Raw genomic sequence first — 15,685 nt, 5'->3', positions numbered from 1 at the left:
CTCCTGATGACTCTTCCTTTTCCATTATTTATTATTTACACTATTTTACAATTGTTCACCCAATCCCCAAGATTAGGTGTCAACACTAAGACCTTATCCACTGTAAGGAAGAGTGAAAGAGTCAATAAAACAATGAAGGAACAATCTCGACAATCCACAATTTTTTTTCAATCTGGAGGAAGCAGAAGAGCCAAGGACTCCATCACCAACCATTTTGTCACCAATTTCTAGCCCAACAAGAAGAACACCCAAAATTGACCTGATCCAACAACAAATATACGATTATATAGAATCTTTGGAGAAGAGAGATACAAAAAGGCCACTTCATCCTCTTCAAATCAGGAAAAATAAATTCATTCTGATAGTCCACAAGAACCTCCAATTATAAATACTCTCAAACAAGGGATTTATGAATTGGAGACACTAAAAGAGGAGCATGAAACATTAAAAGTGCAAAATGAAATACAAACAACCAAGAATGACAACATTCTCTTACATATTGGTCTATGGTATGAAAAGAATAAGAAGCTGAAAGGAAAGAACAAATCCCATAAGAGAAAAGTCATAATTATGAAGTATAAGAGTCTGATGAAGAAACAGAGAATGGCAATCACCAAGAAGGAAGCAAAGACGACAAATCTAGATGTTTTGGCTCAAGTATTTGTAGAAGTTCAATAACAGGAAGGGTTCATCAATTTTGAAATTTTACATGTGGACATGCAATGACCTCCGTGTGGGGGAATGTTGAACCTCAGAATTGCTTATTTTTGACATCATCTTTCACCCCATATATTTCTTTTTGATCTTCATAATAACACATTAGGCATCAAGTTACAGGAATTATGACATGGTAGGTATACAATTGTCTTTTATTTCATAAAATGATAATGTTCTTTATTATTTAGTTTAATGTTTACTTCAACTACCAAATTACAATGATTCTACAGCTAAATCCGTGGTTTGACAGGTTCCAAGGTGTTAGCTAGGAAGCGAAATATATGGGTAGGTGGAAATTGATGCACTCAACGATTTCCTCCTACTCTCATGAGCCATAACAATGGAAACAGGTCCTAGTAATGCGGTCAAAGGCAAAGTCAACCTCCGTAGTCAGCAATAGGCGAGCGAGAACGAGATTTGTGCCTCATGATTTGCTTCAATGATAGCAAATCATGAGCGAATTATGTGATGTTATCTTTTCAAGTTAAATTTAGTTTTTGTTGATAGGGATTAGGCGTATAGCTCTGAACAATTAATTGCCATGAGCTCTATAAATATGCCTCTCGACAGAAATGAAAAAATGATAGTAAGGACACGACAATAAGACTAAAACTCTGTTATTGATACTCTATTTTTAAAGAATCATTTCATTTTCTCAGTAAGCATTCATGCGTGGTTAAGTGCTTGATCGATAGCATAGTGATTGCCTGCTTCTCGTGGAGGCCCCCTCGAGACAGTAAGGATTTCTATTTTGTTTTAGCAGTTAGAAATTAGCTTTATATTTTCCATAGATTTCTATTTATTCGATTGAGTATTTTTGTTTTCTATTTCTTTTAGATTTGAGTTGAGACCATTCTACTAATCATTTCTATTGTTCAGAGATTTTGGATGCACATGGATAGAGCATAGCAATAGTGACATAGTTTTACATTTCAATCAAATAGACAAAACTTTATCTTTCTTATAGACAGTGGATTTATTCGCAAAATTGAATGTTAAATTTCAAGCATGTGTGATCTTTAATTTAAGCAGGTGTGAGTGTGTTTAAGCAAGAGTTTGTTTCATTTTATTTTCATACAAGTGTGTTATGCAGATGTGTGATTTTCTTTAAGTATGAGATTAAGAGTAATTTTCATTTTTGTAAATGAGTGTGTATATAATTTTCATTTATGCAAAGTGTGGGATTGATTTATATTTATGCAGAAGTGTGAGATTTTTATTTCAAAGCAAAGTGTGGAATTTTATAAGCAAAAGTGGTTTTGTTTGAATGCAAGAGAGTGTGATCATCATTTTACAGTTAATATTATTTTCTAGGAATAACTAATTTACTCATAGAGACATGTGCATCCCAATAGCTCAATTTAATTTAGAATTTTTGTGAGTAATAAAAGACTTCCAACACATATAGTGCACATACACTTCATCAGTTTGCTAGCCCTGGTTGATAATCCATGTAAGTAATTTAAGGTCAATTAAGTTTCCAAACAATCCATAAGTTTCTATGGAACTAATCTTAAAGAAAGGATAAAAAAATCTAAGTAGCAAGATGAAAAATATCAACAATTAATGGAGAGGTTGCAATAAGAGTTTGAGGGTGATCAGGACAAGAAATATTGCCTCTCAGAAGATGGGCTTATTATATTCAAGAATAGAACCTATGTGCCAAATGAGGGCAATCTAAAGAAGTTTATATTGAAGGAGTTTCATGCAAAGCCATAATCTAGTCACCCGAGTTATTAAAAGACTCTTACAACCATCAATAAATTTTACTATTGGTCTGAGTTGAAAAGGGAGGTGGAAGACTTCATCTCCAAATGCATAAAATGTCAATAGGTGAAGGTTGAGTGTAAGCACCCAACTGGCTTATTGCAGTCTATACTTATTCTATAATGGAAGTGGGAACTGATTTCCATGGAATTTATTACAGGGTTTCCAAACTCTTCTAAACAACATGATGCAATCATGGTAGTGGTTGACAAGTTGAGAAAGGTGGCTCACTTCATAGCTATTAAGTCTACAAATTCAACTAATGAAGTGTCTCAATTTTTCATTAAATAAATTATGAGATTGCATGGAGTTCCCAAGAAGCTTATCTCGGATAGAGATGCCAACTTCACTTCAAAATTCCGGAGATAAGCATTTGTAGGTTTGGAAATTGAGCTTGAATTTAGTACAACTTAGCACCCACAGACTGATGGGAAAACAAAAAGAACTAACATATTTCTTGAAGACATGCTAAAAATGTATGTAATGCACTAGCCAAGGAAGTGGGAAGAATATCTTCCACTTGTAGAATTTTCATATAACAATGGGTATTAGGAACCACTGAAAATGAGCCCGTATGAAGCAATTTATGAGAGAGGCTATTTGATGCAGCATCCCCCACAATAGGTTCTGCTGCGTAAATCAAACGCACCATAAACTCTAAAATTCACAATATAAGAATTTATATAACTCTCAAATATAATTTATTAAAGACATAAAATATTTATAGGAGAAGTTCTCATTCCTCACTCTCACACTTCTCTCCCTCCATGCCTCTTAGGCTCTCCTCAATTTATACAAATGGATTAGAACCCAAGGTAGGTTCTAGATCCCTTAACAAACTCCAACAATATATCTCTTGATCCCTAAAATCTCTCATCCAAATCCTAAAAATCCTCTAACTCCAATTTTAACTCAACTAATCCTCTATTCAAGGATCCCCTAATCCCTAAGATCTCTATGAGATCTTTACAAGTCTATCATCACTCATATTCTCTCATATCTGAGGATATTTACAATTAAAACCTCACACACAAATTTTCCACTCAATTTATTAAAAAATATACATATAAATTAAAACATCACACCCCCTCATCGACCCAATATACAATGATTTTCTGAAGCAGGATGCTCCTACATCACTGTTATACTCCTATTAGTTGGAGTGATTCAGTGAATAGGGTCCTTATTGGGTCTGATATGTCGAAGGACATGGAACAAGATATACAACCATCAGAGGGGATTTCAAGGTGGCACAGGACACGCATAAGAGTTACGCATACCAACATAGGGTTCATAAGGAGTTCCAAGTTGAGTAACATGTTTTCCTGCAAGTTAGACCCAAGAAGAGCTCCTTGAAATTTGGGTCATGTACCATGTTGGCACCATGGGTTTTGGGCCATTTGAAGTGCTCGAAAGAATAGGGCCAATGACCTATATTATAGCTTTGCCTCCATCAATAAGAGTTCATGATGTCTTTCATGTTTTGTTGCATAAAATATATGTGCTTGAAGCCAATCATGTAATTGATTGGTTTGTGTTACAGGTAGAACCGTAGGGAGATTTCTAGTCGGAACCTCTATGCATCTTGCATCAGAGGCAACTCATGCTCCATAATCAAGCAGTAGAGCAAGTCAAAGTGCAATGGAGGAACTTTGGGCCCGGGAAGTCACATGGGAAATGGTTGACCAGATGCAAGCAACATATCCTTTCTTATTTCTTGAGTAAAGAAATAAATACAATGTAAATGTTGTACAAAGTTGTGTATATAAAGCCCCATATCAACAATTTGGGAATTTCTCATGAAGTGTGGTTGGATAGGACCGAATAGATGCCCCATTTGTATGGCACAGGAGGAATCTCATCTTCATCGATTTGTTCGCTGTGGCTATGTGTCTTAGTTGTACTCCCTTATTTAGCAAGAACTTATACCTAAATCTAGATTAGTGGGTTAGAAACCTTAGTGGTTGCTTTAGGGTTTTGGTTTCCTGGAAAATATGTTAAATATTTTAGTGGCCTCCCATGTTTATTGACAACTTGTATTTGGAGAGTAAGGACTCTTAGTGTATTTTAGGACACATTTCTTTCTCTTGAAGCTAGTGCAATAGAAATCATCGCTTTGGCCAATGTATTTAAATATAATTTGAAGTAGCATAATCAGAGGATTTCGATCATTTGTGAACTTGATTATGACTCTCCTTGGGGATATTTTGACAATGCTAGCCAAGGCCAATCTCCTCACTATGGGGTAGGTGTTGTTCTTTATTATAGTCACTCCCATTTCATGTATCCCAGGTATGCCCTCAACATGGGGACAAACTACAAAGTTAAGTTCGTTGCACTTTGGCTTATGTTAGAACTAGCTCGAATTTTTTTTTGACCAACCTTCACTTCATAGGAGATTCCAAGCTTGTCATTGATTGGGCTAACTGAAGGGCTTCAGTGAACAACATTAGTCTTGAGCCTCTTCTTTGTGACATTCACTAGGTTGTGGACTCCTTCAAAAACATCTCTCTCTGTCACATCCTTAGAGAATTGAATGTCGAAGCAGACACCCTGTCAAAGGAAGCTCTCTCCCTCCCCTATGGTTCTGCTGGTCTCTATGAATTCTTAGATGGAGTGGAGGTGGATTCAATGAAATCAAACCTCTCCTTTTACCTTGTCTTTCTTCATGCATTTTTGTTGATAAAGATTTTTGAAATATGTGGCCCATAAGTTGTTGATACAAAGAGAGATGCACCTTCTAGTTTTGGTAAAGACGAAATTTTATATAGTTTGTTAGTTAGATCTGGGGGGAATTATCCCAATGAATGTTGTATTTGCTATGAAGCAAAGTTTGTTGGATTATAAACAGATATATGTATATACTTCTCTCATAAATATATCAGATTTTTTTCTTCATATATATATTAATTTAAAGTCTAACTAAATTACAACTTTAAATTAAATTATTATTATAAAGATAAAACACGACCAAATTTATCAATAATATTTATTATTATTTATTATAAAACATTTCATTATTATCACCTTAACTTAAACTCTCAAACCTCTTATATTTTAATAAGTCTTAATCTAATCATTTTTTTTTTGGGAATATTTTTTTAAGTGAGATTGGTTAATATTACACGAATTTTTTAAAATCCGAAATTTGATGTGTATACTTTACACAATCCAAATGCCTAAATATTTTTTTATATTAAAAAAAAAAATTATTCGGCGTAAATCCATATAGAAAGACCTTTGTCGACGCGTTTCGAACCAACCAGTGTGGTTCATCGCCAGGACAAGTTGAAGAAACAAATCCAGCAATTGCATGTTATATAGTCTGAGTAGAGCCTCCAACGACTATCTTGACCAACGACTAATTTTGACTTAGGGACCAGGGTCAAAAATTCATTTTGATAATTTAAGGAAGTTAGTTATATTCGGTGACCATACCTTAAATATATATATATATATATATATATATATATATATATATATATATATATATATATAAATTAATTTTAATGGTATTAATAGTTGAAAATGAATTTTTTGATAATTAAAAATTAAAAGTTATTTTAATTTAAATGGGATTTAGTTATATGGAAGACCTTACTTTTAATATATATAAGGTAATAGTTAGTTAGAATAACTATATATTAGAACGAGAGATTAGTAATAAGTTAAATAAAAATAAATAAATAAATGAAAATAAAATAAAATTAATTAATTAATTAATAAAATAAAGAAATTTAATAAAGAACGTAGCTGGAAAAGGTTAAAGTTAGTTAAAAAAAAAATTAAAATAATAATAATAATAATAATAATAAATAAATAAATAAATAAATAAAAATAAAAATAAAATAAAAATAAAAATAAAATAAAAATAAAATAAAATAAAATAAAATTTATAAAAATAAAAAATAAATTAAAAAATAAATAAACAAATAATAAATGATAAAATTAAATAAATAAGTAAGTTTAAAAAAAAAAGGAAAAAAAAGGAGAAGGACCGGAATAAAGACCATTAAAAAACCCAGAGCAGGAAGGATAAACCCTAGGAGGAAGGAAGGCTCCAGGGGGAATAACGAAAGCTTGAAAAGGATAAAAGGGGAGGGGGGAGGAAAAGAAAGACTAGGACGAAAGGGCAGGGATCCAACAGCTACTGATCTTCCAGCCATCATCTCTATTGAGATTGTTAGGCCTTCTTTCAATCTCAATAGCTTCCCTGAATTTACGATGATGGAACTGAGCAACTTTGGCAACAACCTTGGCCTCCTCTATGCAAACCTGATGTTTGGTCTTTTCCACGTGCTCTGCTAACGCTGAAGACTTGGTTCTCCCATGTCTTAGGTCAGCTGCATGCTCGCTGATCCTCTGATGGATGGAGCACCCTGTTTCCCCGATATATGGGGTCCCACAAGAGCAAGGGATCAAGTAGACACCCTTCATGTCCTTCGGGTCAACGGGATCTTTCACCGATCGAAGGGAATTACGAATGGTGTTGAGGGGCCTAAAGGTCGAGGGAATATCATACCTTTTAAGGATCCGAGCAATCTTGTCCGTGGTTCCTTGGACATAGGGAAGATGGACACCCAGCCGGCGTTCCTTCAGTTCCTTTTTAATTAACGCATTTCTAGAGGCTTTAAGGAAGGCCTTCTGACCTAGGCGCCTACTATAGCCATTCTCCACAAAGACATTAAGGAGATGGGATCTCTCCTTATCAAGGCTCTCCTTATCAGAAATCCTAAGCGCACGAGTAGCGAGGGTGTTGAGAACACCCATCTTCTGTTTCGAAGGTGAGTTCTTCGAACAAACCTGTGGTGTTGCTATGGGTTCCCCCCTTTCCCCTATTGTTGCGAATCTTTTTATGGAAGATTTCGAAGCCAAAGCTTTAGCCTCGGCTCATCTCCTTCCCAAGCTATGGAAAAGGTATGTGGATGACACTAATGTCATCTGGTCCCATGGCCAGGAGGAGCTGGATCGCTTCTTCAATCACCTCAATTGTCAGTCCTCTGCCATTAAGTTCACCATGGAAAAAGAGGTCAATGGTTGCCTCCCTTTCCTGGATATTCTTATATCCAAGAATAAGGATGGCTCTCTTTCCCACTCTGTGTTCCGGAAGAAAACGCATACTGAGCAATACCTTCATGCCGATTCCCATCATTTCCCTGCTCAGAAGATGGGTGTTCTCAACACCCTCGCTACTCGTGCGCTTAGGATTTCTGATAAGGAGAGCCTTGATAAGGAGAGATCCCATCTCCTTAATGTCTTTGTGGAGAATGGCTATAGTAGGCGCCTAGGTCAGAAGGCCTTCCTTAAAGCCTCTAGAAATGCATTAATTAAAAAGGAACTGAAGGAACGCCGGCTGGGTGTCCATCTTCCCTATGTCCAAGGAACCACGGACAAGATTGCTCGGATCCTTAAAAGGTATGATATTCCCTCGACATTTAGGCCCCTCAACACCATTCGTAATTCCCTTTGATCGGTGAAAGATCCCGTTAACTCGAAGGACATGAAGGGTGTCTACTTGATCCCTTGCTCTTGTGGGACCCCATATATCGGGGAAACAGGGCACTCCATCCATCAGAGGATTAGCGAGCATGCAGCTGACCTAAGACATGGGAGAACCAAGTCTTCAGCGTTAGCAGAGCACGTGGAAAAGACCAAACATCAGGTTTGCATAGAGGAGGCCAAGGTTGTTGCCAAAGTTGCTCAGTTCCATCATCGTAAATTCAGGGAAGCTATTGAGATTGAAAGAAGGCCTAACAATCTCAATAGAGATGACGGCTAGAAGATCAGTAGCTGTTGGATCCCTGCCCTTTCGTCCTAGTCTTTCTTTTCCTCCCCCCTCCCCTTTTATCCTTTTCAAGCTTTCGTTATTCCCCCTGGAGCCTTCCTTCCTCCTAGGGTTTATCCTTCCTGCTCTGGGTTTTTTAATGGTCTTTATTCCGGTCCTTCTCCTTTTTTTTTCTTTTTTTTTTTAAACTTACTTATTTATTTAATTTTATCATTTATTATTTATTTTTTTATTTTTTTTTTTAATTTTTTTTTTTTTTTTTTATAAATTTTTTTATTTATTTATTTTATTTGATGATGATGATGATGATGATGATGATGATGATGATGGTTAACGCCCGCTGAGACCAAACAATGATCTGTCGGACCTAAATAAACAAATTATTTATTTTGATTTAAGATTTTATTCCTATGTTCAAAAAGCTTGGAGAGAAGCCTCCCGAGCTCACTATAATTTTGACATTGTAAAAGGTTAGGAAGGTCAGTATTGTAACAAAGATTGTGAAATTGAGATCTAATGTGGTTGTACGCAGGGCACTCTAAGAGGAAGTGGTTTTCATCCTCGATGCTCCTATTCTCACAAATATGGCAGATCCTTTCCATCCATGGCGTTTTAGGAACTGCCCAACGACCTGTTTCACTATGGAGCTCATGAGAATTCGTTCTAATCTTTGCTATATTAATTTTCTTTTTTGAGCTAGTTAAAATAGAGAGATACTTTTGATCTTCAAGGGTGGGGTTGATGACCTTCTTATAATAACTTAATTTTCTTTTAGACGCTAAATCTTTCTCACGCCACAATTTCTCTTTGAACTTAGAAGTAACAATATCTTTAATGTTATTTATGTTTTGCAATGCATAATTCTCTTTGATCTCCCAATAGTTTAACCAGGCCCTTGTGTCTTTATGCCATCCTCGATTGAGCCTTAGGTGGTTTTGGCTGGAATTTAGAGCTAGCTTAGGAAGTCTATGATCGTCTATGTTATTGAGCTTGTGCTTGTACAACAGAAACCTAAGCATAGCTAGGCTCTCAATAGGGGAAAGACCTGCTTCTATAAGGAGAATAGGATAGGGTGTATTACTTTTAATTTTCAGGTTATAAGTTATAAAACGCTTCTGGATTTGCTCAATCTTTCTCCATGATTCTCTGGAGATGCTGCAACCCCAAACCTCACAGCCATATAAGATAACAGGAGTGACTAAAGTTTCAAAGAGGAACTTCTTTTTATCCCACATTACGAGGTTCGCTGTTTTACAATTATTTTCAAGACCAAAATAAGCTTTCCACCCCCCATTAATCCTTTTCTCAATGCTATAGTTCCAGTTGAGCTTGTGATGGATATCAATTCCTAGGTATTTGTAAGAATACACTTCCTCCAAGTTATTATTGTCATACATAAAATTAGCGTAAGTGTCCTTCTTGGGTTTGATAATCATAACTTTTGTTTTGTCAGTGTTAACAGTCATACCCATGGTAGAGCAGAAATCCTTAAGAAGCTTGAGTTGCTTATCAAGATCAGAAGGGCACCTTGCCAAAAGAACAATATCGTGAGCACAGAGAAGAAGGATAATGACTATCCTAGCTAAGATCGTGCCATCACATCCTGCTTCCTCTAAATAGCCTTCGAGCTTATCGATGTAAATGCCAAATAGGGTAGGGGAGAGGGGACAACCTTGTTTAACTCCGATGTTACACTTAATATAAATAAATATTTATATTATTTATATTTATATTTTATTTTATTTTATTTATTTTTATTTTTATTTATTTATTTATTATTATTATTATTATTATTTTTTAAACTAATTTTAACCTTTTCCAGCGACGTTCTTTATTAAATTTATTTATTTTATTAATTAGTTAATTAATTAATTTTTATTTTCATTTATTTATTTATTTTTATTTAACTTATTACTAATCTCTCGTTCTAATATATAGTTATTCTAACTAACTATTACCTTATATATATTAAAAGTAAGGTCTTCCATATAACTAAATCCCATTTAAATTAAAATAACTTTTAATTTTTAATTATCAAAAGATTCCTTTTCAACTATTAATACCATCAAAATTAATTTATATATATATTTAAGGTATGGTCACCGAATATAACTAATTTCCTTAAATTATCAAAATGACTTTTTGACCCTGGTCCGTAAGTCAAAATTAGCCGTTGGTCAGAGGCTCTGCTCAGAGTATATAACATGCAATTAGTGGATTTTCTTCAACTTGTCCTAACGATAAACCACACTGGTTGGTTCAAACGCTTCGACAAAAGTCTTTCTATATGTGATTTACGCCAAAGTTCTTCTTATAACTAAAAAAAATTATTTCACAAAATTTAAGAAAAACTCCAAACCCTAACATAATTGGGCAACACCATTTTATAATCGTACTCAAAAAATACTCAAAAAACTGGTTTGTTGGGTTGTTAGACGTCACTGTTATCCATTTAATAATTAAATCTTCGTTGCAAAAACGCAGTTAACGAGCTATTGTTTGTTATATATTATATAGTACTATGAAATTTAAGGTATAGGGGTGAGAATGACATCAAAAGTAGAAACGTTGACTTAGTTCAATTGTCAGCAACCAAACCACGACGACTCGGGTGTCGGCACGCACTGAGTGGTAACTTCTCTATTCGAATTTCAAGTACACTTTTCTTATTTAAAAAAAATAATAAGATTGGTAAGTTTTTGTTTTTTTAAATGATGTGTATTATAATTTTAATTTAATTAGTGGATTGGGTTTGGTTTTTGTTGATGGAGAAATAGTTATTATTTTCTCACCAGAATATAATATTGGCCAATAATATATTGAGTATTTAATAAATTTATTGTTAAAATATTTTTAAATTTTGAAAAATTTAATTTACTTCAAAAAAAAATCAACTTATATTTCAAAACGAGGTTTCCTAAATATTAAATATCATACATGTTCAAAGCTAAAATTTAAAATATTAAATATCGTTGAGGAAATAGGATTATATCTGATTCTATTTCTGTTTATTTGGAATCGCTCCCTCAGAAGAAAATTAAGAACCTATACAATTCCCCAGCCAGGTCTTCTCCTGCTCATCTTTCTTAGCCGACAGCATTCTTCGACGGGGCAGCTCAAAAGGGTCAATGTGGATGTGGATTCCACATAAAGATATCTGAAAAGTCTCATTTCTCTTCTTTCTGGCACGGTGGTCAGGGTTCCAACAATATGGCTGAAGCCATAGCCCTCACAGGTCTTTTAAAATTTTGTATATTCCTAGACATTCAGCAGGTGGCTATCTTTGGTGATTCAAAGCTATTGGTAGATTCGGTAAAAAGGAAAAATTCCATTGTGGCACAGCATCTGACTGGATGGAGAGACAGGATCAACTTCTACTGGAACCGCATGGAGAATTGCACTATTCAGCACATCAATAGGGACAAAAACTCAACAGCCGATGCACTTTCTAAAATGGGTCTTTCTTCCTCTCCTGGATTCTGGCATCTTGAGATAGTATCAGATGATTCCACTTATCAGATCAATGATTTTGCCTTACCAAACTTTTAGTGCTCTGTTTTGCATGATAGTCACTATATACAGAGATTTTGATACAGATATTTTCAGTTTGGTTTCATAGACATTATGTTTTTCTCTATAGATCATAGGTCTTTTGCTCAAGACTATTTGTGAAATACAGATCTGAAAATGCGGATGTATCTCAATTATTTTATATTCCTCATATAATATATTAAGTTTTTTTTGCTCTAAAAAAGAAGCTAGTTGTAAGTGACATCATTCCTTATTCACGATCACCGATAAGTCATAGATCCATAGATAAGATTGAAATCCAAAAGGAAAGGTCCAAAATATCCCCGCAAACACCAATAAACCAAATCACAAAATCTAAAACCAATAAAATATTAATATCAATGCACTAATTATTATTAGTTATGTCATTTTTTTAGTTAAAAAGATTTATTGCAAGATAGGAAGGAGGATATTATTATTATAATAAAGGTCTGATATACAAATTTAATATATACATATTCTTATATAGATAGGCAATTGTTTCAATTTGATTGGTTAAAGATAAAATTGGAGAATTATTATTATTATTTATAAAAAACCAAATTCATTTGTTGATATTGTGTTTTTATTGAAAATAAGAAGTGTTGGTTTTGGATTTTTTTTAATAAATATATCTAGCTTGATGATGTGTTTTTACTAAAAATAAGAAGCGTTAGGTTTGGATTTGTTTCTTGAAATGAATACACCAAACTTGTGGTTTCTTATTAGAAGAGTTATTTTTATAATGTAGTTGAATGTTGTTGCACACTATATATTGACAAAATTTAATATGAATTAAGTCAAACAATTAATTTTACGTATATTCATTACATTTTCAAAATATTATAAAATTTGTCACTTATATAAAAATGAATATATATATAATAATAATAATAATAATAATTTAGTAACATGCAAGGACCTCCTCGGACTATAACCGCGCGCTCCCGCCCAGCAATGCTCTGCTGATAGCGTGCCCTAGATCGATTCATACTGCGCACCTCTGCGCTCTGGGGCTTGGCTCCTGCCATGGCCCCCCCGGACCAGCCCCCGGAGGACTCCGATTCTCAAAGAATTTTTTCGGAAATGATCAAATCTCTCCCTCAACAGAAACCCAAGCCAGCAACTTCGAAATTCGTTAAAAAGCTTGACATCCTCCAGGAAGTTCTGCTGCCTCCAACCATCCCTCGCATGGCAGCGATCTCACTTGCAGAAAAAGGTCTTATAGGTCAGTTCACAGGCCTCTGGCCTTCGCCAAGAACAGTTCAGAAATGGGTCGAACGAAATTGGTCGGACAAGATCTCAGGGAAAATATCAATCAGATTTTGCGGAAGAGGGTATTACACATTCCACTTCGAAACCAAAGCAGACAAGGACCTGATCTTCAGAAACGGACCATACTTCATGGATTCCAGGGGTCTCTACCTCAACAAATGGACCCCGGACTTTGATCCGGAAATGGATATCCCCAATGCTGTGCCAGTCTGGGTCCGTCTCCCTCATCTGCCTCTCCACTGCTGGGGAGATGAGTCGGTGCGAGCAATAGGGAACGCTGTTGGCAAGTACATCGATCGTAGCGAGCCCAAGGACAACATGCAAGCCTGTGCCAGGATTTGTGTTGAGGTGGATCTCGGACGAGGATTGCCGGAAGCAATAAAGTTAAAAGTGGATGACTGGAGTCATATACAGCAGCTGGACTACGAGCAGATTCCGTTCAAATGCAAGGTATGTCACGAATATGGGCATTTCGCTAATAGATGTACTAAAATTGTAAATGCAGAAACTGAAGAACAAGATGGGCACTGGGAACCTGTAAAAAAAAAGAAATCAGCCCCCCCCATTAAGCCATCCATGGGTTCTGGCAATCCTGGGCCTTCTGATCATCAACCCCTCTCCCCGCCCTCCAATCCATCTAAACCCCTCCCTCCTGATCCTCCCCATCCCTCCTCTTCCAACCCTTTTTTAATCCTTTCCACAGACTCCGGCCCTGATATTCCTTCTTCTGAACCACCCCCTTCTTTCCAACTTCAGACCACCTCTTCTCAATCTCCCTTAGAGCCCCTGTCCTCAAGGATCACCAGAAGTTCTTCTAAAGAACATGGGGCTCCCAGTGATTCGCTCAAAAAAACAGGACCTGGCAGGAAATCCGCTAAACAACATAGGGACGAGAATGCACAAAAGGACATAGCATTGGGAACGCAAACTCCAATAGAATCCTTTATCCATGGACTTCAAGCGAAAGAGACAAGTGGTAAAGATCAAGAGAGGCGGGCACCTCTCCGCACGCCCAATGCGCCATGTTGAAAATCCTTTCATGGAACAGCAGGGGCTTAGGGCACCCCTCTAAAACTGCTGCCCTCAGAGACCTGATCTACATTGAGAAACCTGATATAATGCTGATTCAGGAAACAAAACAAAATCAGCATGAAATGCAAAAAATTATAGACCAGCAGAAGAGATTCTCGGGAAGCATTAGCGAATCTAGAGGAGCCTCAGGAGGCATCGTTACCATCTGGGACAGCAGCAAATGGACTTGTACTGCAGCAAATTCTCAGCAGAACTGGATAAGAACTACTCTCGACAGCAATACAGGCAGCCAAACATTGATTCTTTACAATGTTTACATCCCAAATCACTACAGAGATAAAGAAACTTGTTGGGAAGACTTGAAAAACAACATTGATGGGGAAAGCAGCTCAAATATCATAATTGCAGGCGACCTCAACTTAATACTGCATGCAAATGAAAAAAGGGGAGGCACCTTTACTGCAGATCCATTTAGAGAGCGCCTGGAGGCCATAATCCAGGACAATGATTTAGTGGATATCATTCCCAAAAACCGGAGGTACACATGGAGCAATCGCAGAATCGACAGTGGCAACATAATGGAAAGGTTAGACAGATTTTTAATCAATATATCGCTTCTCTCAAATTTCTCTGTAGGATATTCCACTATTCTCAGCACATCTGCATCTGATCATTACCCAATCACTTTAACTTTGGAAAACCATTGCCCCCTTGGACCCATTCCATTCAAATTCAACCCACTTTGGAATCAGATACCTGAGGCCAGAGAAATTGTACAGGAAACGTGGACCCAGCATGTGGAAGGATCGCCAAATTTCATTTGGGAAACAAAATTAAAAAGAACCAAGAAAGCTTTAAAAGACTGGGCCAAAGAGAGGTACCGAGAACCAGAGGAAAGCAAAAAGAGAGTTAAAAATAAACTAGAAGAAGTGCAGACAAGAAATGAAGAGCATGGGTTATCGCATCAAAGCAAAGAGCAAGAAAATGAACTATACGAGCAGCTGAGCAGAATAAATAGGGAAGAAGAAACCAAATGGCACATAAAATCCAGACAATTATGGCTACAGGAGGGAGATAAAAACACTGCTTATTTTCACAAACAGGCCACAGCTCGTAAGATCAGAAATAATGTAAATACAATCCTGGACAGTGAAGGAAATCGACACAGTACCCAAGAGGCTATAAAGAAGGCAGCTACTAAACATTATAAGGATCTGCTAACTGAGGATAAAGGAATAGAAGATTACTCTGACTTGCTTCAGTATATGCCCAAAGGAGTCACAAAGGAAATGAACGATAGCATCAGCAAAGAAATTGAAGAAGAAGAAATCAAAAGAGCAATTTGGTCTCTACATCCAGATAAAGCCCCAGGACCCGATGGTTTCCCCATTTGTTTCTACAGGGAATACTGGAATGTGCTCAAAAAAGACCTATCTAAGATGATTCGATGGACTCAAAGAAAAAGGAAGATTGGAGGATTCACCAATTCTACATTCTTAGCCCTCATTCCCAAAGAAAACCGACCCTCTTCCTTCTCCAGATTCAGACCCATATCCCTCT

This window comes from Pinus tabuliformis, chromosome 1_1 (assembly GCF_031772625.1).
Source record: "Pinus tabuliformis cultivar Carrire ecotype Pingquan chromosome 1_1, CPIR1, whole genome shotgun sequence".
NCBI lineage: Eukaryota > Viridiplantae > Streptophyta > Pinopsida > Pinales > Pinaceae > Pinus > Pinus tabuliformis.
Note: the sequence above shows the minus strand (reverse complement) of the source record.